General features: G+C 38.8%; 1 non-coding gene across 1 annotated transcript; it reads right to left on the bottom strand.

Annotated features, from left to right (window-relative positions):
* Positions 1-18,524: 18,524 nt before the first annotated feature.
* LOC120992671 lies at positions 18,525-18,610 on the bottom strand. Its single transcript, XR_005777065.1, has one exon. It is a non-coding gene; the product is annotated as a small nucleolar RNA SNORD71 (small nucleolar RNA).
* Positions 18,611-22,722: the final 4,112 nt, after the last annotated feature.

The raw sequence follows: 22,722 nt of genomic DNA, 5'->3' as shown, positions 1-22,722 counted from the left end.
GTAATAAAATGTGTGTAGATATATATAAAAAAAATATATATATAAGATATATAAAAATCTACAGGCAAGGTAGGAACAATTTCAAAATGGATGAGCATAAGTGTACTACATTGTGTCTCAAGTGCCTAGGAGACTGTTTTCTGTAGTGTCATACACTACATAGTGTGGTGTAGTAAGGCGAGTGAGTTGTAACAAATAAGTAAAATCTGTTTAAAAGGATACAAGTAAATATAATAAAAATACTGTAGTATCGTATGCTTATTTACTCACTTCACGAGGGGGGCGGTTTACCAGGATAAGCATAATACACCTATAAACCAAACACCCCCCCCAGCCTGGATCGCTTCTAGAATCTTAACAGATGAAGGCAGCCAATCACACGGGTGCTTCTGTTCACTTGTCTTTATTGCAATACATATAAAAATCCGCCTCAGATTTAAGCATTGAATCAAAGGAGGTGGCGCGCATCAATTAAAGAAGAATTTCTTAAATTTTATTCCCTGTCACCTATGCAGAGCAGGGGTTTATTCACGTCTAAAATTGTATAATGACAACCCAAGAATGTAACAGAAGAATTTGTGAAATTTATTAACCTGTCTACTTGGTAGAGCAGGGGTCTATGACAGCAAAAAATTGTTTATTGAATTTCACCCAAAATTTAACAGACAATTTTTTTTTTTACCTGTCTACTCGGTATAGCAGTGGTACATCACACCCAAAAATTGGTGAATATCACCAGAAAATGTAACTGACAATTTTTTTTAATTTTTTTTTCGGTCTACTAGGTATAGCAGTGGTACATCACACCAAAAAATTTTTGAATTTCACCAGAAAATGTAACTGACAATTTTTTTTTATTTTTTTTTCCGGTCTACTAGGTATAGCAGTGGTACATCACACCAAAAAATTTTTGAATTTCACCCGAAAATGAAACCGAATTTTTTTTTTTTACCCGTCTACTAAGTATATCAGTGGTACATCACACACAAAAATTGGTGAATTTCCCCAGAAAATTTAACTGACAATTTGTTTTTTTTCAGTCTACTAGGTATAGCAGTGGTACATCACACCCAAAAATTGGTGAATTCCACCGGAAAATGTAACAGAATTTTTATTTTTATTTTTAACCTGTCTACTAGGTATAGCAGTGGTACTTCACGCCCAAAAATGTGGACGTAGCTGTGTAGGTGGAAGCGGTGGAGGAGGAGGACGAGGTAGCCAGCACAGGTTTTTGGTTTTAATTTTATTTTTTAAAATTAGGGTAAGCTCCAAAAGAGTGTGAAATATCCAAAATACAAGAATGAGCAATTGCACTGCAGTATAACAATGGCTGGTTAGTGCTGGTATACATGTCTATGTATATCCCTGTGGGATCCATGCCTGGTTCATTTTAATGAACTTGAGCTTGTCCACATTGGCTGTGGACAGGCGGCTGCGCTTATCTGTGATAACGCCCCCTGCCATGCTAAACACATGTTCAGATAATATACTGGCCGCAGGGCAGGCCAGCACCTCCAAGGCGTAAAGGGCAAGCTCAGGCCATGTGCCCAATTTGGAGACCCAGAAGTTGTAAGGGTCAGACCCGTCATTCAGTACATGTAGGCGTGTGCACACATACTGCTCCACCATGTGGTGAAATGCTGGCTTGTGCTAAGATGTTCTATATCAGCTGGTGGTGCTGGTTGTTGTGGGGTGCTGACAAATCTTTTCCACATTCCACATGCTAACCCTGCCTTCTGATGTGCTGGCGGTGCCACAGCTGCGTTGGCGACCTCTTCCTCTGCCTTCGCCTTGTGCTTCCACTGTGCCCCCGCTGTCAGGTGGTGGGAATCCCACCAGCAGCGCTTCTACCAGCGTGCGCTTGTACTCGCGCATCTTACGATCACGCTCCAGTGACGGAATTAAGGACGATATGTTGTCCTTGTAACGGGGATCCAGTAGCGGGGCCACCCAGTAATCAGCACAATTTAGAATGTGGGCAACGCGGCGTTCGTTGCAGAGACACTGCAGCATGTAATCGCTCATGTGTGTCAGGCTGCCCAGAGGCAACCAAAAGGTGTCCTCTGTCGGAGGTATATCGTCTGTGTCCTCTGTTTCCCCCCAGCCATGCACAGGGCATTTTTACGCATTTGAATTCCAAACTACTTCTCACGCTTTAGGGCCCCTAAAATGCCAGGGCAGTATAAATACCCCACAAGTGACCCTATTTTGGAAAGAAGACAACCCAAGGTATTCCATGAGGGGCATGGCGAGTTCATGTAAAATTTTATTTTTTGTCACAAGTTAGTGGAATATGAGACTTTGTAAGAAAAAAATATATATATATCATTATCCGCTAACTTGTGCCAAAAAAAAAAAATCTTCTATGAACTCGCCATGCCCCTCACAGAATACCTTGGGGTTTCTTCTTTCCAAAATGGGGTCACTTGTGGGGTATTTATACTGCCTTTGCATTTTAGGGACCCTAAAGCGTGAGAAGTAGTTTGGAATCCAAATGCGTAAAAAATGCCCTGTAAATCCTAAAGGTACTCATTGGAACTTGGGCCCCTTTGTGCACCTAGGCTGCAAAAAAGTGTCACACGTGTGGTATCGCCGTACTCAGAAGAAGTAGGGCAATGTGTTTTGGGGTGTATTTTTACATATTCCCATACTGTGTGTGAGAAATATCTCTGTAAATGACAACTTTTCACATTTTTTTTATACAAAGTTGTCAATTTACAGAGATATTTCTCTCACCCAGCATGGGTATATGTAAAAATACACCCCAAAACACTGCCCTACTTCTTCTGAGTACGGCGATACCACATGTGTGACACTTTTTTGCAGCCTAGGTGCGTAAAGGGGTCGAAAGTCCAACGAGTACCTTTAGGCTTTAAAGGGTTGCTCACAATTTAGACCCGCCCAAAATGCCAGAACAGTAAACACACCCCACAAATGACCCCATTTCGGAAAGTAGACACCCCAAGGTATTCACTGAGGGGCATAGTGAGTCCGTGGGAGATAAAAAAAAAATTTTGCCAAAAGTTAGCAGAAATGGAAACTTTATATATTTTTTTTTCCTCAGAAAGTGTCATTTTCCACTAACTTGTGAATTTTTTTTTCATTATACATGAATTCACCATGCCCCTCCGCGAATATTTTGGGGTGTCTTCTTTCTAAATTGGGGTCATTTGGGGGGTATTTATACTATCCTGGCATTCTAGCACATCAAGAAACATGACAGGTGCTCAGAAAGTCAGAGCTGCTTCAAAATGCGGAAATTCAAATTTTTGTACCATAGTTTGTAAACGCTATAACTTTTGCGCAAACCAATAAATATACACTTATTGGATTTTTTTTTATCAAAGACACAATAAATTCTGACACAAACTTGTATAGAAATGTAATTATATTTGAGCAATTTAACCAGAGAAAGTTAAAAATACACTTTTTTTGAGAAAATTGCTGTCTATTTTGATTAATATCAGAAAAACGAAAAATGTCAGCAGCAATCAAATACCACCAAAAGAAAGTTGTATTTGTGAGAAGAGAAGGAGGTAAAATTCATTTAGGTGCCAAGTTACATGACCGAGCAATAAACCGTTAAAGTTGTGAAGCGCCGATTTGTAAAAAAGGGCCTGGTCACTAGGGGGGTATAAACCTGTTGTCCTTAAGTGGGTAAAAAAGTGGGTTTTAGAAATTTTCTTAAAAAAATTTAAGAATTGGTTCTAAAATTCTAAGCCTTCTAATGTCCTAAAAAAATAAAATTTATTTTCAAAATGATGCCAACATAAAGTAGACATATGGGAAATGTAAAGTAATAACTATGGGCAGCATAACGGATCCGTCCTGGTTTCCGTTATGCAGGACTAGACTCCTGCATAATGGATGCGTTATGTTGCCCATAGATTTGTATTATGAAGGATAAAAACAGAATGCCTTTTAAAGGCTTCCGTTTTGACTTCCGTCCTATGGATTCTGTTATTTTCCATGTTATAACGGAAATCCATAACGGAATACATAACACTGATGTGAACCCACCCTTACTTTGGAAAATAGGAAAAAAATTATATGTGGAATGAAATTGGGAAAAAATGCAATTCCACTGTTGTTGGGTTTTGTGCTTAAGGCATTCACTGTTTGATAACAAAAAAAATACATGGCAACCTTATTCTGCAGGTGAGTATGATTATAGCAACACCAAATTTATGTGAGAGAGGATGATCTTTTTAATATTTGATTTAAAAAAAGAAAAAACATTTTTAATGTTTTTACAGTATTTTTTTGTCCCCTTAATGCAGTTCAATATATGCATATATAGCAGGGCTCTGATTGTAGGACTAACTACTCAGATCCTGCAGTCGCAACTGAAAGCAGTGTCTGAAAGATTAAATGTCTGGGATTTTTGTTATTTTCAATTACTGTCACTCCAGTAGGAAGGTGGAATAGCATTTCTAGATAAAAATCAAAGGTTTAAAAATGCACTAAATTTAACAGACCCCTGTGAGAAAGTATACCAGATGCAAACTCAAGCAAAACTGACTTTATATGTTACCCTCATGATAAATTTCATGAAAAAAGTCAACTGAGGTAACTCCATCTACTGACATACCATGCTCCATCAGATGTAATATGAAAATAATTCTGTACATTCAGCCTTTAAATTGGGGGTATACAAAAGTACTGCAAAGATATGTGCCTCTATAAGTTTCATAAGGTGTTTGGGATTGTATTTTGTGCTTACTAAGCATACCTTATTTTAAAAAGAAAAAAACTGTTTGCATAATGGCTGCACTTCAGTATTTTGTATAATTAAAACTCTGAAAGAACAGTTATATGTGGGCTTTCCAAGTGTGTTTTCAGCCATATTATTTAATGTTTCCGCTGCATGTATAGATGCATTTCTCTCAGTAACAGAGGGTGTATCCCTTCTTCGATGAATTGCCCACCATCTAGGCCATTCTGACCTAGCTGTTAGAGGTGTTGGGAGCAGTGGTTATTTGAGGGCATGCACACGCAGCAAATAGGCTCCAGACAGACCATTAGTAGAGAGTTTGATCTGCTGACAATCACAAGCAGGTCTCACAGTTTTATTGTTCACCATCAACACACAGATGGCATCTTTAAGACACACTCCTACCTGGAACATTTCCAGGTGCGTGGCAGAAGGAAAATTATATCATGGCACCTATTACATGTCCTGCTATTGACTGCCAGCCACCCTGGCCTTCATTTGCAGTGGTTTCATGAACAAGAAACCTGGGCTGCTACAGACCGGAACCACATTGTATTTAGCAATGAATCCAAGTTATGTTTGAGATCCAACAATGGTCGAATTTGAGTATGGAGGCCTAGTGGTTAGCACTTTAATCCCTTTCCAATGCCATTTCTGTGGAGCAACAGACTGCCCCAACTGGTGGTGTGATGATCTGGAGTGCTATTGCATACAACAGTCGATCACCCCTAGTAGTGAAACAAGGGGCACTAACAACTCAGCAATATGTGCAGAACACCCTGTGGTCTCATGCCAGGGCTTCAAATTGGCATTTTTCAGCATGATAATGCAGCAAGGGTTTCCCAGAAATATCTCCGCCAGATTGCAACACTTCCTTGGTATGCCAGGTCACCAGATTTATTGCCAGTTAAGCATTTATGGGACTAGCTGGGGCGCCAGTTTCGGCAACCCATAAGTATACAGGATCTACAGGCTCAGCTGCAACATCTATGGGCTATTGTGCCACAGGAAACCATTAAGAACCTGTATACAAGCGAATCTCATCTTGTATCCAGGCTAGAGAGCCCCCATTCATTTATATGTTTTTTCACAATAAACATATAATTTCACTCTAATATTGTAATGACTTACATATATCATAATTACATTCATACATACAAAGTGCTATTAAATTCCAACATCTCCTTCTTGGTGCATTATATATATTTTTTCAATATAAAAGGAACTAATTTGGAAAGTAAGGGTAAATCTACTGTACTTAATGTCAAATCTGAAGTTTTACCATCAAATCAAGTGTATTAGATTAATGCAAATACTTGGTGAACAGAGATTTGAAAATAATTAAAGATAGTGTGAATAGCTCTGACCCACCTTTGAACAGCAATAGCAGTTTGTCATGGAAACAATGGAAAGCTACTAAGCTTAAAGGAAATGTGTCACCAAAAATGTTATCTGCTAGTTAAAACCAGATAGCAACATATATCCTTTTTTTCTAAACAGATTTTATTTTCTGATTACAGATTCTTTATTCTATTTTCTGAACATGATTATGGGGACGGCAATCTTTCCTGAACTGTTCTTAACAGCATTTACAAAGTATTAAAAAATGCTTTATGGCAGCCCCATGGGCCATAGACACAATAGGAGGAGGGGACCTCATTGACTTCTACGGGAGAGTTTTCTAGGCATGCTCCATGACCTGTGCAGAGGTCATTGTACAAGAAAAGAATAGATAAGTTTTGACAATCACCTATTGTGAATGGTGGATCCTGTCTTATCTGATATCTCCTTATCATTAAAGGCAGCTTTAAAATAATATACAACTGCAGTAAAGGATCTGTAAAGACCACAAAGTGGTACCTAAGCTTATTGGACAGTGCGAAAACTGCAGGAATTATTATTATTTTTTTAAAATATAGTTATTGATTTAGAAAAAAACATCATGAAAAACTCTTTCAAAATATGCAAGATAAAAACGTGATATAAACAATAGGTTATTTTCACATTCCCTTTAGGGATAATAATCTTATAATCAAGTAAGTGGACAAAGATGCAATCAATAGTGATTACAGATGCCCTATTTTACTGTACACAGTTTATGAGATTTTGGATACCAAATAAATTATCGGCGGTTGAATAATGACCCCACATCTATTTGCAAGTTCAAATTGGAAATATTATTAAAATATGGTGTTGCATTGGGTGTACTTACAAAAAAGTAGACAACGTTTTATGTACAAATGGTTTCTATAAGTGTAATTGTGTGAGTTTAAATATGCATACTTTTGCAAAGAAGAGTATTAGTTTTCAGTCAGCGGAGGATGACAATTACTTTTCACAGATCATGTGATACTGTATATTCAGTCACATGTACAACAAGAAAATACAAGAACAGGATGCCAGAACATCTGTCTGATATTGATAAAGGATGGCGGAAGGCATCAGATGTTGTACCCCAGTTAGTAGATCAACATGCAGGTAGAAAAGATAGGTTTTCATTTTTGGGTATTGAAAAAGTACACAGACCTTGTAATGGGGGAGACTGGTATAAACATTTATTGAATAGGGCGTTCTGATTTTTGCACAGGAAATTCACAGTTAAATCAGGCACAATGCCTTGTAGAACTGCAGTAACTTAGTTCAATGTAATGATACTATTCACCATTCAAAAAATATTTGTGATCCATATGCAAATAAGAAGTTAAGTGCAGGCCCAAGCCACCTGATGCACGCTTGCTCCTCCTGCCTCCAGCCAATCCCTCCCTCTCCTTCTTAACTGACAAAACCAGGCAAGTTGAATATGCAGGAACCTGGCCCTGTCAATGAAGATGGAGAAAGAGGGATGAATCAAGTGAAAGGTATCATTTAGCCCTATGAGGCATTGTGCCTGGTTTACCAGTGGATCTCCTTTTGACTGATTTCCTTTAAACACAAGAAGGCCCTGAGGAGGAGAAATTTGTTATTTTCTGTATATCTAATGATAATAAAAGAAATGTCTATCTTCCCAAAAGCTATATATTGTTGTATGTATTAATTATTGAAATACCTATAATATTAAACTTTTTAAAAAAAATATTAGTTAATTATGGTGTGGTTGTTAAGGGAGATGACACAATGCTGCAGTTTTGGGTTGTTTGCTTTTCCCTTTTACATGCCTTACATTTTTTCGAAGATCCCTTGGGCATAATACCTGAAGCAATTAGATGACATCATGATTAGATGGATTTTTTTTAAATTGGCTGATTTTATGCGCACTTTATGCTGTGACCAAGAACCCGATAGGACCAAAATATGTACAGAACAGACCAAAAGTTTGGACACACCTTCTCATTCAAAGAGTTTTCTTTATTTGCATGACTACGAAGGCATCAAAACTATGAATTAACACATGTGGAATTATATACATAACAAACAAGTGTGAAACAACTGAAAATATGTCATATTCTAGGTTCTTCAAAATAGCCACCTTTTGCTTGGATTACTGCTTTGCACACTCTTGGCATTCTCTTGATGAGCTTCAAGAGGTAGTCCCCTGAAATGGTCTTCCAACAGTCTTGAAGGAGTTCCCAGAGATGCTTAGCACTTGTTGGCCCTTTTGCCTTCACTCTGCGGTCCAGCTCACCCCAAACCATCTCGATTGGGTTCAGGTCCGGTGACTGTGGAGGCCAGGTCATCTGGCGCAGCACCCCATCACTCTCCTTCATGGTCAAATAGCCCTTACTTTCAAAGTTTTCCCAATTTTTTGGCTGACTGACTGACCTTCATTTCTTAAAGTAATGATGGCCACTCGTTTTTCTTTACTTAGCTGCTTTTTTCTTGCCATAATACAAATTAGTCAGTAGGACTATCAGCTATGTATCCACCTGACTTCTCCTCAACGCAACTGATGGTCCCAACCCCATTTATAAGGCAAGAAATCCCACTTATTAAACCTGACAGGGCACACCTGTGAAGTGAAAACCATTTCAGGGGACTACCTCTTGAAGCTCATCAAGTGAATGCCAAGAGTGTTCAAAGCAGTAATCAAAGCAAAAGGTGGCTACTTTGAAGAACCTAGAATAAGACATATTTTCAGTTGTTTCACACTTGTTTGTTATGTATATAATTCCACATGTGTTAATTCATAGTTTTGATGCCTTCAGTGTGAATCTACAATTTTCAAAGTCATGAAAATGAAGAAAACTCTTTGAATGAGAAGGTGTGTCCAAACTTTTGGTCTGTACTGTATGTGTATGGATCATAGAGTTGCAATCATTTACATAATGCTTTAATAGATGGCTAATAAATGAGAAAATTTTATATCCAAGAACTAGAATCTGTCAATCTTCATTTAATTTTATACACTATATTGATCATACCTCTTCAAGTAAAGATGAACGCTTCAAAAATTGACATTTAGCCTTCTGAGGAATTAACATAATTGACAATCTCAAGCTTTTTCAAGCCTCATGTTTAAATGTGTGTCCAAATGTATTGCCTGAGCAGACATGACATTTTAATTAAACTGTCAAAACGTTTCTTTTTTATTTATTCAGTTCATGATTGAAACATTCATTGTCCACACTTAGTGTTTAATGGACGATTTATGAATTGGTGTGAAGCGCCCAATGCATTTCAAATGTAAATGCTCAGTAATCCATCTTTATTAAGTAGATTAGAGAATAAAATCTGAGAATCGTATTTGCATCACCATCAGAAGAGTGGTATACACAGTTCAATCATTCTAACAATGCATTAGGTGGTCATTAGAGTGAAATGATGAAAATGGACATTTCTAAAAGACATTTTATGAAGAAAAGAGAAGTAAAGAAAACAAAGAAAAATTGGGTCCTGCCCCATGAAATCTGCATATCAGACATTCCAAAGATTCAGATATTAGAAGAAAAGCCAAGTACAGTGCACAGTAATCTTTGGCAGGCCCATAAAGATGAATAAAGCTGCAGTGCCCTTTTTATTGATCTGCCTCTCTATTCATAGAGAGTAACACAGAATCCCCATTCTCAAGATTGGTGTGGAATCTCCACAATTGGACCCCCAGCATTCAGATTTATTCCGTATCCTTAAACTTAGCACAACCATTTTAATAAAGAATAAATTGCATAGGGATGGCCTTTAGTTGATGATGCTCTATGTGATACATTCTGTGGACACCTTAAAATGATCATACAGCGTTGAAATAACCATATTATATAGTGTGTAACCTTATGTGCCATACAGTATACATTGACCGGATAACATTTTCGTACAGTTGCTTAACTAATGCCTTATAGTGCCATCACCGGTGCAGCGCGAAATAAAAACCATACAGTGCTTAGGGGGCAGTTCCATACACTATACAGTGCTCAAATCATACCAGCTTACTCTGATTAATTAATACTCAAACTTTGTAAAATATCCTTAACTCTCTAGAAATTAAAGAAAAAAAGAAGCTTTAAAGAAACACAAAAAAATGTATTCTCTGACCTGTTAGAAAGGTGCATGATGTAAACATGGTGAAGGTAATCTTCTTACCAGCATCTGTATTTGTGAGTTTTCCTTTGCCTTCAGCTTCTCAGCTGTCTCATGTGACCAACAATCAGACTTTCGAAATGACACAGCATCTTATATGTAGACAGGAAGGCAGTTCCTCTGTGTTTTCCTATGGGACCCAGTCAGTCTCATAGCAATAAATAGAGCAGTAACTGGCTTCCTGTCCTGTGTCAGTTGGATATTAGAGTGCTGGTCGCATGACACCACTCAGGACCAGAAGAGCAGTTATAACCCACAAATACAGTCACTGGTAAGAACATTACCTTCACTACAGTTTACATCATACACCTTTCTAACAGGTCAGAGAATAAAAATCTTTGTGAGAGTTATTCTTTAATTTATTTCAACCTTGATGATGTCCATTTGAGGACAAAATGTGTTGGTGGTTATGTCAGACGTTATTGAGGGATGCCGAAATGTTCTCTGTAAAGCTCTCTTGATGCTAAAATGCTCAGTATATCTATATTCCTGCTGAGATTGTTGTTTAAAACCCAATCTGAGCAGAGTTGGACTGGAAGGTATCAAACAAATCAAACTACAAGACTCAGAAGAAAAAACACTAGACCAGAATAGCCACAAGATCAAAACTAAATTTGACAAAAAGGAAACTAGGCAAGGAGCAAGATACTGAAATATGCAAGGATTAATGATATAAAAGCACTTATGCTACAGACACTACAGAAAACTGCTGTAGAAGCTAGGAGATATTTGACAAGTACAACGAGCCAGAACCGCAGGGGGATAACATATGAGGTCGACAGTGTACCAAAGAATAATAAACAGTTAGTTCTTTACTCACAGTTTTGAATCTCCCTGGGCCCGGCTGCAGTGAAGGGGAGAACAGCACCAAATTCTCCGGGGCGCACTCTATTACAGAGGACACCAGCCAGGTGGTTATTGAGGTGCCCTTGATGGTGGTTGGATTTTCTGGGTGCTTGTGAGGCTGGGCCCCTGAATTAGGTAAAATCGTGGTGCAAAATGATGAGAATGGTTGTAGTATGGAGATGGAAGAATGAGACCGGGTTCGAATCCAACTAAGAACTTTACTGTAAGCAGGTTCTTGACAGCAATTTACATCCAGATATAAACAGTCTCTCATATGTATGGAACTTAAATACTGTAAATCCAGGTAACAGGCTATATATGTGGTTCTGTTTCAGGCTAAAGTCTTTTTAAAGTATAAGAGGTATCTTCTCACTGGTAATTAGCTCTTTGCCCTGTTCTAATTTCACAAATATTTTGTAGAATATTTGTAGAATATTTGCGAATTTGAATATTTATTATATTCGAAAAATTTTTACTCAAAAATTCTGCAAGGTATTGATCGCTTAATATGCGAATATTCGAGAATTCTCAAATATTTAGAATATAGTGATATACACTCACCTAAAGAATTATTAGGAACACCATACTAATACGGTGTTGGACCCCCTTTTGCCTTCAGAACTGCCTTAATTCTACGTGGCATTGATTCAACAAGGTGCTGATAGCATTCTTTAGAAATGTTGGCCCATATTGATAGGATAGCATCTTGCAGTTGATGGAGATTTGAGGGATGCACATCCAGGGCACGAAGCTCCCGTTCCACCACATCCCAAAGATGCTCTATTTGGTTGAGATCTGGTGACTGTGGGGGCCATTTTAGTACAGTGAACTCATTGTCATGTTCAAGAAACCAATTTGAAATGATTCGAGCTTTGTGGCATGGTGCATTATCCTGCTGGAAGTAGCCATCAGAGGATGGATACATGTTCTCATTCTGTTTACGCCAAATTCGGACTCTACCATTTGAATGTCTCAACAGAAATCGAGACTCATCAGACCAGGCAACATTCCAGTCTTCAACAGTCCAATTTTGGTGAGCTCATGCAAATTGTAGCCTCTTTTTCCTATTTGTAGTGGAGATGTGTGGTACCCGGTTGGGTCTTCTGCTGTTGTAGCCCATCCGCCTCAAAGTTGTGCATATTGTGGCTTCACAAATGCTTTGCTGCATACCCCGGTTGTAACGAGTGGTTATTTCAGTCAACGTTGCTCTTTTATCAGCTTGAATCAGTCGGCCCATTCTCCTCTGACCTCTAGCATCAACAAGGCATTTTTGCCCACAGGACTGCCGCATACTGGATGTTTTTCCCTTTTCACACCATTCTTTGTAAACCCTAGAAATGGTTGTGCGTGAAAATCCCAGTAACTGAGCAGATTGTGAAATACTCAGACCGGCCCGCCTGGCACCAACAACCATGCCACGCTCAAAATTGCTTAAATCAACTTTCTTTCCCATTCTGACATTCAGTTTGGAGTTCAGGAGATTGTCTTGACCAGGACCACCCCCCTAAATGCATTGAAGCAACTGCCATGTGATTGGTTGACTAGATAATGGCATTAATGAGAAATAGAACAGGTGTTCCTAATAATTCTTTAGGTGAGTGTATATTCGTAATTTTGAATATTCGAGATTTTTTTTTAATCAGTACACATGATCCCTCCCTGCTTCTAGCATGTGGGGAAATGAGAAGGCTGCAATATCTTTGACTTCAGGAGTAGTGTTGATTGCGAATTTTCATAATGCAAATTTTCATAATGAGAATCAATGAGATCATGAAAATTTAGATCCAATGGTATATTCTAACCCCCAGGCATTCCCATGGTGATTGGGACGCTTGCCAAAGTGGAACAACTGTATAGATTTTTAAAAAAATTATGAATATTCTAAAAAAATATATATTCTTGTTTTAGAATATTCATAATATTCTAAAACAAGAATATATAGAAATATAGCGAATATAAAAAAACAAAACAAATATAGAACAATTTAGCTAATATAGTACTATAATCTTCTTTGTCTAATAGTTGTAAATTTTTTCTCATCTGAAATTCAGATTGGTAAAAAATTACAACTATTAAAAAAAAAAAGATTATAGCACTATATTAGCTAAATTTTTCTACATTGTTTTTTTTTCGAATATTCGCTATATTGCTATATATTCTTGTTTTAGAATATTACGAATATATAGCACTATATCAAATATATTAGTTTTTTAGAATATTCGTCTTTTTTTCCATCTGAAGTCATGATTCCTCCCTGCTTAAGTAACTTAACCCTTTCCTGACCAAGGGTCATTGATGCCCCAATGTCCAGGTCAAAATTTACAAATCTGACATGCGTCATTTTATGTTGTAATAGCTTTGGAACACTTTTATTTATCCAAGCCATTCTGAGATTGTTTTCTTGTGACATATTGTACTTCATGATAGTCAAAAATTGGAGTCAATATATTTCACCTTTATTTATGAAAAAATCCCAAATTTACCAAAAATTTGGAAAAATTCACAATTTTCTAAATTTACATTTCTCTGCTTCTAAAACAGAAAGTCATACCTAATAAAATATTTATTACTTAACATTTCCCATATGTCAACTTTATGTTGGCATCATTTTGGAAATGTCATTTTATTTTTTTAGGGCGTTGAAAGGCTTAGAAGTTTAGAAGCAGTTCTTAAAATTTTTAAGAAAATTTCCAAAACCCACTTTTTAAGGACCAGTTCAGGTCTGAGGTCACTTTGTGGGGCTTACAAAGTGGAAACCTCCCATAAATGACCCCATTGTAGAAACTACACCCCTCAAGATACTCAAAACTGATTTTACAAACTTTGTTAACCCTTTAGGTGTTCCACAAGAATTAAAAGAAAATGGAGATGACATTTCTAAATTTCACTTTTTTGGCAGATTTTCCATTTTATTAAATTTTTTTCTTTAACACATTGAGGGTTAACAGCCAAACAAAACTTAATATTTAGTGGTAGGTTGTGGTGGCTCACTAGCAAGTAGTTAAGGTATGGTGCTGCAAGCTCATATAGAGGGAATCACCCCACCCTCTCTTAAAGGCAAATGTAGTAATAGAGTAATGAGCGAGCACTCATACACTTGGCAACCAAATTGACATGTGCAGAAAATATTTATTATATCCCCATAAAATACAAGTAATAAAATTTATAAGAACAATGTAGCAATAATATACAACATTACAGTCACATATATTGTGGTAGATATGATCAACACTATATTCATATGACTCAATAGTGTCGATAAATTCAATAATATATATCACACCAAGAAACTTCAAGTATATGCTGTTATTTGGGAAGAGGGGGTATTATCTTCTAGCGCTCTATCCCAATTTGGGAAACTGAATGTCACTGAAAATGTTGTAGGTGTATTCACTGGGAGCGCAATATGTTCATAAAGTGTCCACAGGAATCCTGATAATGTGAAAAGTCTCTTATAGCTGATCCTTTTAAGCTCGATATGAGCTTTGGATTGGAGAAAACTTTAAATCGATATTTGGCTTACCGTCTAGCGTCTGCTGTCTCCCTATTGCTTCAATGGAGCTTTAAATATTTGCCGGCTTATTCAGTCGCTCCATACAGCAAGCTGGTTTAAATTTCGCAGGAGTTCCAAAGATCGCGGGAGTTGCCAATCTGTTCCGCAATTTCCTTTGGTGCAGCTTTCGACGATAAGAATAGTTAATCCTTTACTGTAGAGATTTTCTTCTGTATGGCCATACAGTATTATCGGAGGCTTTTCAATGCAGGTACATCACTTGTTTCACCATACGCGTTACGGGTAGATTCACTCTCCCTTCCTCAGTGGTCAAGTGTCTGCCTGCTCTGCCTCCATTTTTATCCATTCCTTTGATTGCTTCCCAAATCTCGGACACCTGTTGTTCATGCTACTCCCAGTTTGCAAGGGAATCCTCCCACATAATCAAGAGATAATTCTATACAGCCTTGATTATAAAAAAAAAAAAAAAAAAATTTTTTTTTTTTTTTTCCCCTCTTGCAGTTTCCATGCGTTTTTTATGCGTTTTTTGGGGACACATGCGTTTTTTGGCCCAGATGTCCCAATTGGTGTGATATATCATTATGTGAAATATAAACTTGATATCTGATTGCCAACACTTATAAAATGACTTTTTATAATAAAATATTATTAAACAAATTTTCAAGATTAAAATATCAATATAAGAATATAAAACAATAAATAATAAATGTGAGGAATCTTGAAAGTTTCATAGGAATCCTAGAGTTTGATACAATTATTCGGATTTGATAGAGAAAGAAGGGTGGGTATCTCGGAGCCAAGGACACGTCGCAGCGCCGATAGACGGCCTAGCATGCGACGTGCCGTCGGCCTCGAGACATCCAACCTACATAAATCCAAAAATTTCCAACTCCGAATTAAGGCCTTTCGGTTGTAGAGATCCAAATTCATAAATGCGTCTGGATTCTATCCTAGACATTTGTCTGATAAAATCACCGCCTCTCCAGTGTTTCTCCACCTTCTCCAGTGCCGTAAACACCAGACTTGATGGATCCTGATTATGCATCTCTTTATAATGTTTAGATAGGGAATGTTTATCGTACCCCTTCCTGATGTTGGCAATATGTTCGGCCACTCTTTTTTTGAATGGCCTCTTGGTACGTCCTATATATTGTCTGTTACAGGGGCACTGGAGAAGGTAGATAACTCCACTGGAGTCACATGTAAGACAATCTTCTATCTCCCAATTATAGTTGTTCTGAGTCGAGGGGACATTAGTCGTCAGGCGGGGTTTTTTATTCATTCTACAGCCCATACACCTTCCACATTTATAAAAACCCTTCAAACTCAGCCAAGTTCCTGAAAAACTCAACTTATTCTGTTTCCACGGTTTTACGGTAGGGGCCACCTTGATACCTAGATTGGGTGCCCTAGTGAAGGTAATCGTCGGAACAGTCGGGAGTAAGTGTCCCACAATTTTGTCATTCAACACATGGTGCCAATGGGTTTTAATAATTTTCTGAATCTTCCTATAATTCTCATTAAATGGAAGAACAACTCTCATGGCTTCTTTATTTAGTGTTTTATCTTCCTCATTATCCATCTCATTTTTATCTTTATTGTCCTCCTTATTAAAGAACTCTCTTCTATCTAATTTCCTAATTTGGTTGAGTGACTCTTCCACTAAGTTTTCAGGATATTCCTTCTCAATAAATTGTCTTTTCATCTCAATGGCTTCCATCTCAAAAGTATGTCCCTCTGTGCAGTTCCGCTAAATCCTACGGAACTGACCAGAGGGAACATTTGTCAGCCATTTCGGCAGGTGACAGCTAGAAAAATCGATATAACTATTTCTAGCTGTGGATTTACAAAATGTCTCACATATATATTTATTATCAGATTGTGTGATTAATAAATCCAAGAATTCGGTGCTCTCCTGTATGTTTGAGGTAAAGACCAGATTTAAATTATTAATATTGATTGTTTCTAGGAATTTTTCCAATTCTTCTTTACTCTTTTTCCAGATGAAGATCACATCATCTATATAACGGCGCCACAGGGCCAGATCCGTCCCCAGCCTTGGCTTGATGTGGTTATATTCCCACTCATATCGAGCTTAAAAGGATCAGCTATAAGAGACTTTTCACATTATCAGGATTCCTGTGGACACTTTATGAACATATTGCGCTCCCAGTGAATACACCTACAACATTTTCAGTGACATTCAGTTTCCCAAATTGGGATAGAGCGCTAGAAGATAATACCCCCTCTTCCCAAATAACAGCATATACTTGAAGTTTCTTGGTGTGATATATATTATTGAATTTATCGACACTATTGAGTCATATGAATATAGTGTTGATCATATCTACCACAATATATGTGACTGTAATGTTGTATATTATTGCTACATTGTTCTTATAAATTTTATTACTTGTATTTTATGGGGATATAATAAATATTTTCTGCACATGTCAATTTGGTTGCCAAGTGTATGAGTGCTCGCTCATTACTCTATTACTACAAAACTTAATATTTATTACCATGATTCTGCGGTTTACAGAAACACCCCACATGTGGTCGCGATGTAGTGATGTAAGTGCGCACGGCAGGGCGCAGAAGGAAAGGAACGCCGTAAGGTTTTTGGAAGGCAGATTTTGCTGGACTGGTTTTAGATGCCTTGTCCCATTTAAAGCCCCCCTGATGCACCCTTACAGTAGAAACTCCCAAATAGTGACCCTATTTTGGAAACTAGGGGATAAGGTGCCCGTTTTATTGGTACTATTTTGGGGTACATATGATTTTTAATTGCTCTATATTAGGTTTTTTGTGAGGCAAGGTAACTGAAAAATGGCTGTTTTGGCACCGTTTTTTTTTTTTTACAAGATTCAACTGACAGGGTAGATCATGTGTTATTTTTATAGAGCAGGTTGTTACGGATGCAATGATATCAAATATGTCTACTTTCTTTGTTGGTTTGTTTCAGTTTTATATAATGAAGCATTTTTGAAAAAGAAATTATGTTTTTGTGTGTCCATTTTCTGAACGCCATATGTTTTTTATTTTTCTGCCGATCGTCTTGTGCAGGGGCTCGTTTTTTGCAGAAAGAGTTGAGGTTTTTATTGGTACCATTTTTGGGTACATAGGATTTTTTGATCATTTATTATTACACTTTATGGGGCAAGGTGACCAAAAAATTGGCTGTTTTGGAACAGTTTTTATTTATTTATTTTCACAGCGTTTATCTGAGGGGTTGGGTCATGTGACAGTTTTATAGAGCAGATCGTTACGGACGTGGCAATACCTAATATTATTATTATTATTATTTATTTAAATTTTACACAATAATAGCATTTCTGAAACCAAAAAAATGATGTTTTAGTGTCTCCATAGTCTGAGAGCCATAGCTTTTTTATTTTTTGGGCGATTGTCTTAAATAGGGTATCATTTTTTGCGGGATGAGGTGACTGTTTGATTGGTACTATTTTGGGGGTCATAAGCCTTTTTGATCGCTTGCTGTTTCACTTTTTGTGATGTAAGGTGCTTTTTTTGACACAGTTTTATTTTTTTTTATGGTGTTTATCATACGGGGTCTATCATGTGATATTTTTATAGAGACAGTCGTTATGGTCGCGGTGATACCTAATATGTGTATTTTTATTTTTATTTTTTATAGGAAAAGGCAATTTATTTTTTTAATTTTATATTTTTATTATTTATTTATTTTTACTTTTATTATTTTCACTTTTTTTTTAATCAAGTCCCTCTTGGATCTTGAAGATCCAGTGGGGCTGATGGCTGTACTATACTTTGCCCTGTAGGTGGCAACAGCGGACACTTTTGGAAAGCGTCCGGTTGCCATGGCAACCATCGGGATCTGCATTCGCAGCGCAGCAGCCCCGATGGTGGAGAGAGGGAGCCCCCTCCCTCTATTAACCCTATGGATGCCGCTAACGCGGCATCTATGGGGTTACAGCAGAGTGTCAGCATAGAGCTGACACTCTCTGCTGATGGCGGCGGCTCAGAAATGGAGCCGCCGCCATCACACACAGCGGGGGCACAGGAACGGGGGCAGCGCTGGAAAGGGGGGGGGTCAGGGGTGATTCGGCCGCCAGCATGCCATTGAGGACCGCAGGAGGCAGGAGATGAGCGCAGGAGGCAGGAGAGGGGCACAGATCGGGGGGGCACAGAAGGGCACCAAGGGCTTGGAGGGGCACAGATCGGGGGGCATGAGGAACACTACCTGCTTTAAGGCTCTGATCTGCAGAGCGCAGATTAGAGCCTGAAACCGGCATTTTTTTACTGCCGCGATCCAATTGGTTAGTCTGCACAGACTAACCAATCGGATCGATTGTCGGCAAGGGGCCTCTCTGATTGGTCCCTTGCCGGCATTTCTGAACTGTATGCTGTCCGTGACAGCAGCAGGGCAGGGGCAGAAGCTTTAATCCAAGCGTTTTGCAGCGCTTGGATTAAAGAACTGTCTTGACGTTTATAGACGTGATAGCTGCACGGGGCATGTGCAGCTATCACGTATATATACAGATTGCAGTCGGGAAGGGGTTAAAGGGTTTCTACCACTTCGTTTTCACATAATTAGCTTTCAGACACTAGCGATCCGCTAGTGTCTGCTCTACCGAACTATCCTAATATAATTGCTTTTGGGGCAGCCATTTCGGTAAAAAAATTACTTATATTGATATGCTAATGAGCCTCTAGGTGCTATGGGGGCGTCATTAGCACCTAGAGGCTCGGTCTACCTTCACAAAATGCCGCCGCCCAGCGCGTCCCTCCAGCCCGCCCATCTCCTCCGGAATGCAATCCTCCCTGTGAGCGTATGTATTTGGCGCATGCGCAGTGAATGTCTGACCGCTTTCTGCACAGACATCTCCACTGCGCCTGTTCCTCGGAGCACTATGACGTCATCGGCGCAGGCGCAGTGGAGATGTCTGAGCAGGGAGGCGGTCAGACATTCACTGCGCATGCGCCGAATACAAACCGGATTCCAAAAAATTTGGGACACTAAACAAATTGTGAATAAAAACTGAATGCAATGATGTGGAGATGGCAAATGTCAATATTTTATTTGTAATAGAACGTAGATGACAGATCAAACGTTTAATCCGAGTAAATGTATCATTTTAAAAGGAAAAATAAGTTGATTCCAATTTTCACGGTGTCAACAAACCCCAAAAAAGTTGGGACAAGTAGCAATAAGAGGCTGGAAAAAGTAAATTTGAGCATAACGAAGAGCTGGAAGACCAATTGACACTAATTAGGTCAATTGGCAACATGATTGGGTATAAAAAGAGCTTCTCAGAGTGGCAGTGTCTCTCAGAAGCCAAGATGGGTAGTGGATCACCAATTCCCACAATGTTGCGCAGAAAGATAGTGGAGCAATATCAGAAAGGTGTTACCCAGCGAAAAATTGCAAAGACTTTGCATCTATCATCATCAACTGTGCATAACATCATCCGAAGATTCAGAGAATCTGGAACAATCTCTGTGCGTAAGGGTCAAGGCCGTAAAACCATACTGGATGCCCGTGATCTCCGGGCCCTTAAACGACACTGCACCACAAACAGGAATGCTACTGTAAAGGAAATCACAGAATGGGCTCAGGAATACTTCCAGAAACCATTGTCAGTGAACACAATCCACCGTGCCATCCGCCGTTGCCAACTGAAACTCTACAGTGCAAAGAAGAAGCCATTTATAAGCAAGATCCACGAGCTCAGGCGTTTTCACTGGGCCAGGGATCATTTAAAATGGAGTGTGGCAAAATGGAAGACTGTTCTTTGGTCAGACGAGTCACGATTCGAAGTTCTTTTTGGAAATCTGGGACGCCATGTCATCCGGACCAAAGAGGACAAGGACAACCCAAGTTGTTATCAACGCTCAGTTCAGAAGCCTGCATCTCTGATGGTATGGGGTTGCATGAGTGCGTGTGGCATGGGCAGCTTGCATGTCTGGAAAGGCACCATCAATGCAGAAAAATATATTCAGGTTCTAGAACAACATATGCTCCCATCCAGACATCATCTCTTTCTGGGAAGACCCTGCATTTTTCAACAAGATAATGCCAGACCACATTCTGCATCAATCACAACATCATGGCTGCGTAGGAGAAGGATCCGGGTACTGAAATGGCCAGTCTGCAGTCCAGATCTTTCACCTATAGAGAACATTTGGCGCATCATAAAGAGGAAGGTGCAACAAAGAAGGCCCAAGACGATTGAACAGTTAGAGGCCTGTATTAGACAAGAATGGGAGAGCATTCCTATTTCTAAACTTGAGAAACTGGTCTCCTCGGTCCCCGGACGTCTGTAGAGTGTTGTAAGAAGAAGGGGTGATGCCACACAGTGGTGAAAATGGCCTTGTCCCAACTTTTTTGTGATTTGTTGACACCATGAAATTCTGATTCAACATATTTTTCCCTTAAAATGGTACATTTTCTCAGTTTAAAATATTAGAAGTTGGCACCTCCACATCATTGCATTCAGTTTTTATTCACGATTTGTATAGTGTCCCAACTTTTTTGGAATCCGGTTTGTACATACGCTCACAGGGAGGATCGCATTCCGGAGGAGATGGGCGGGCTAAAGAGACGCGCTGGGTGGCGGCATTTTGTGAAGGTAGACCGAGCCTCTAGGCGCTAATGACGCCCCCATAGCACCTAGAGGCTCATTAGCATATCAATATAAAGTTCTTTTTTTAGCGAAACGGCTGCCCCAAAAGCAATTATATTAGGATGGTTCGGTAGAGCAGACACTAGCGGATCGCTAGTGTCTGAAAGCTAATTATGTGAAAACGAACTGGTAGAAACCCTTTAAACAGGGAGGAATGTTGACTACAGATGGAAAAAAAAGATGAATATTCTAAAAAAGAATATATTCCATATAGTGCTATATATTAGTTTTTTTAAATATTCGTAATATTCTAAAACGAGAATATATAGCGAATATTCGAAAAACAAAATTAATTTAGAACTATTTAGCTAATATAGTGCTTTAATCTTTTTTTTATAGTTGTAATTTTTTTCCAATCTGAACTTCAGATGAGAAAAAAATTACAACTATTAGACAAACAAGATTATAGCACTATATTAGCTTAATTTCTCTATATTCATTATTTTTTTTCAAATATTCGCTATATTGCTATATAGAGACAAACTAATTGGCTCCTCTGGGTTGTAGAGCCCAAGAAAGAGCTGAGAGGGGGTCCTCTCCTTCCGCCTTGCTCCTCACTCCATCTCCTCCAACTTAAACTCACACACTCTCTAACTAGGCCTGAACTGTGGTATATATATTTTAGGGATGCTATCCTCATCTAGTGGTGGAATCTGTGTAGTGCATCTAACTGCCTGTTAACAGGGATCTTTATACAAGAGTGCAATACAACATGATACAACATGCACTCACCTAAAGAATTATTAGGAACACCATACTAATATGATGTTGGACACCCTTTTGCCTTCAGAACTGCCTTAATTCTACGTGGCATTGATTCAACAAGGTGCTGATAGCGTTCTTTAGAAATGTTGGCCCATATTGATAGGATAGCATCTTGCAGTTGATGGAGATTTGAGGGATGCACATCCAGGGCACGAAGCTCCCGTTCCACCACATCCCAAAGATGCTCTATTTGGTTGAGATCTGGTGACTGTGGGGGCCATTTTAGTACAGTGAACTCATTGTCATGTTCAAGAAACCAATTTGAAATGATTCGAGCTTTGTGACATGGTGCATTATCCTGCTGGAAGTAGCAATCAGAGGATGGATACATGTTCTCATTCTGTTTACACCAAATTCGGACTCTACCATTTGAATGTCTCAACAGAAATCGAGACTCATCAGACCAGGCAACATTTTTCCAGTCTTCAACAGTCCAATTTTGGTGAGCTTGTGCAAATTGTAGCCTCTTTTTCCTATTTGTAGTGGAGATGAGTGGTACCCGGTGGGGTCTTCTGCTGTTGTAGTCCATCCGCCTCAAGGTTGTGCGTGTTGTAGCTTCACAAATGCTTTGCTGCATACCTCGATTGTAACGAGTGGTTATTTCAGTCAACGTTGCTCTTCTATCAGCTTGAATCAATCGGCCCATTCTCCTCTGACCTCTAGCATCCACAAGGCATTTTTACCCACAGGACTGCCGCATACTGGATGTT

Source organism: Bufo bufo, chromosome 2 (assembly GCF_905171765.1).
Source record: "Bufo bufo chromosome 2, aBufBuf1.1, whole genome shotgun sequence".
Classification (NCBI taxonomy): domain Eukaryota; kingdom Metazoa; phylum Chordata; class Amphibia; order Anura; family Bufonidae; genus Bufo; species Bufo bufo.
This window is presented reverse-complemented; position numbering and strand designations above follow the sequence as displayed.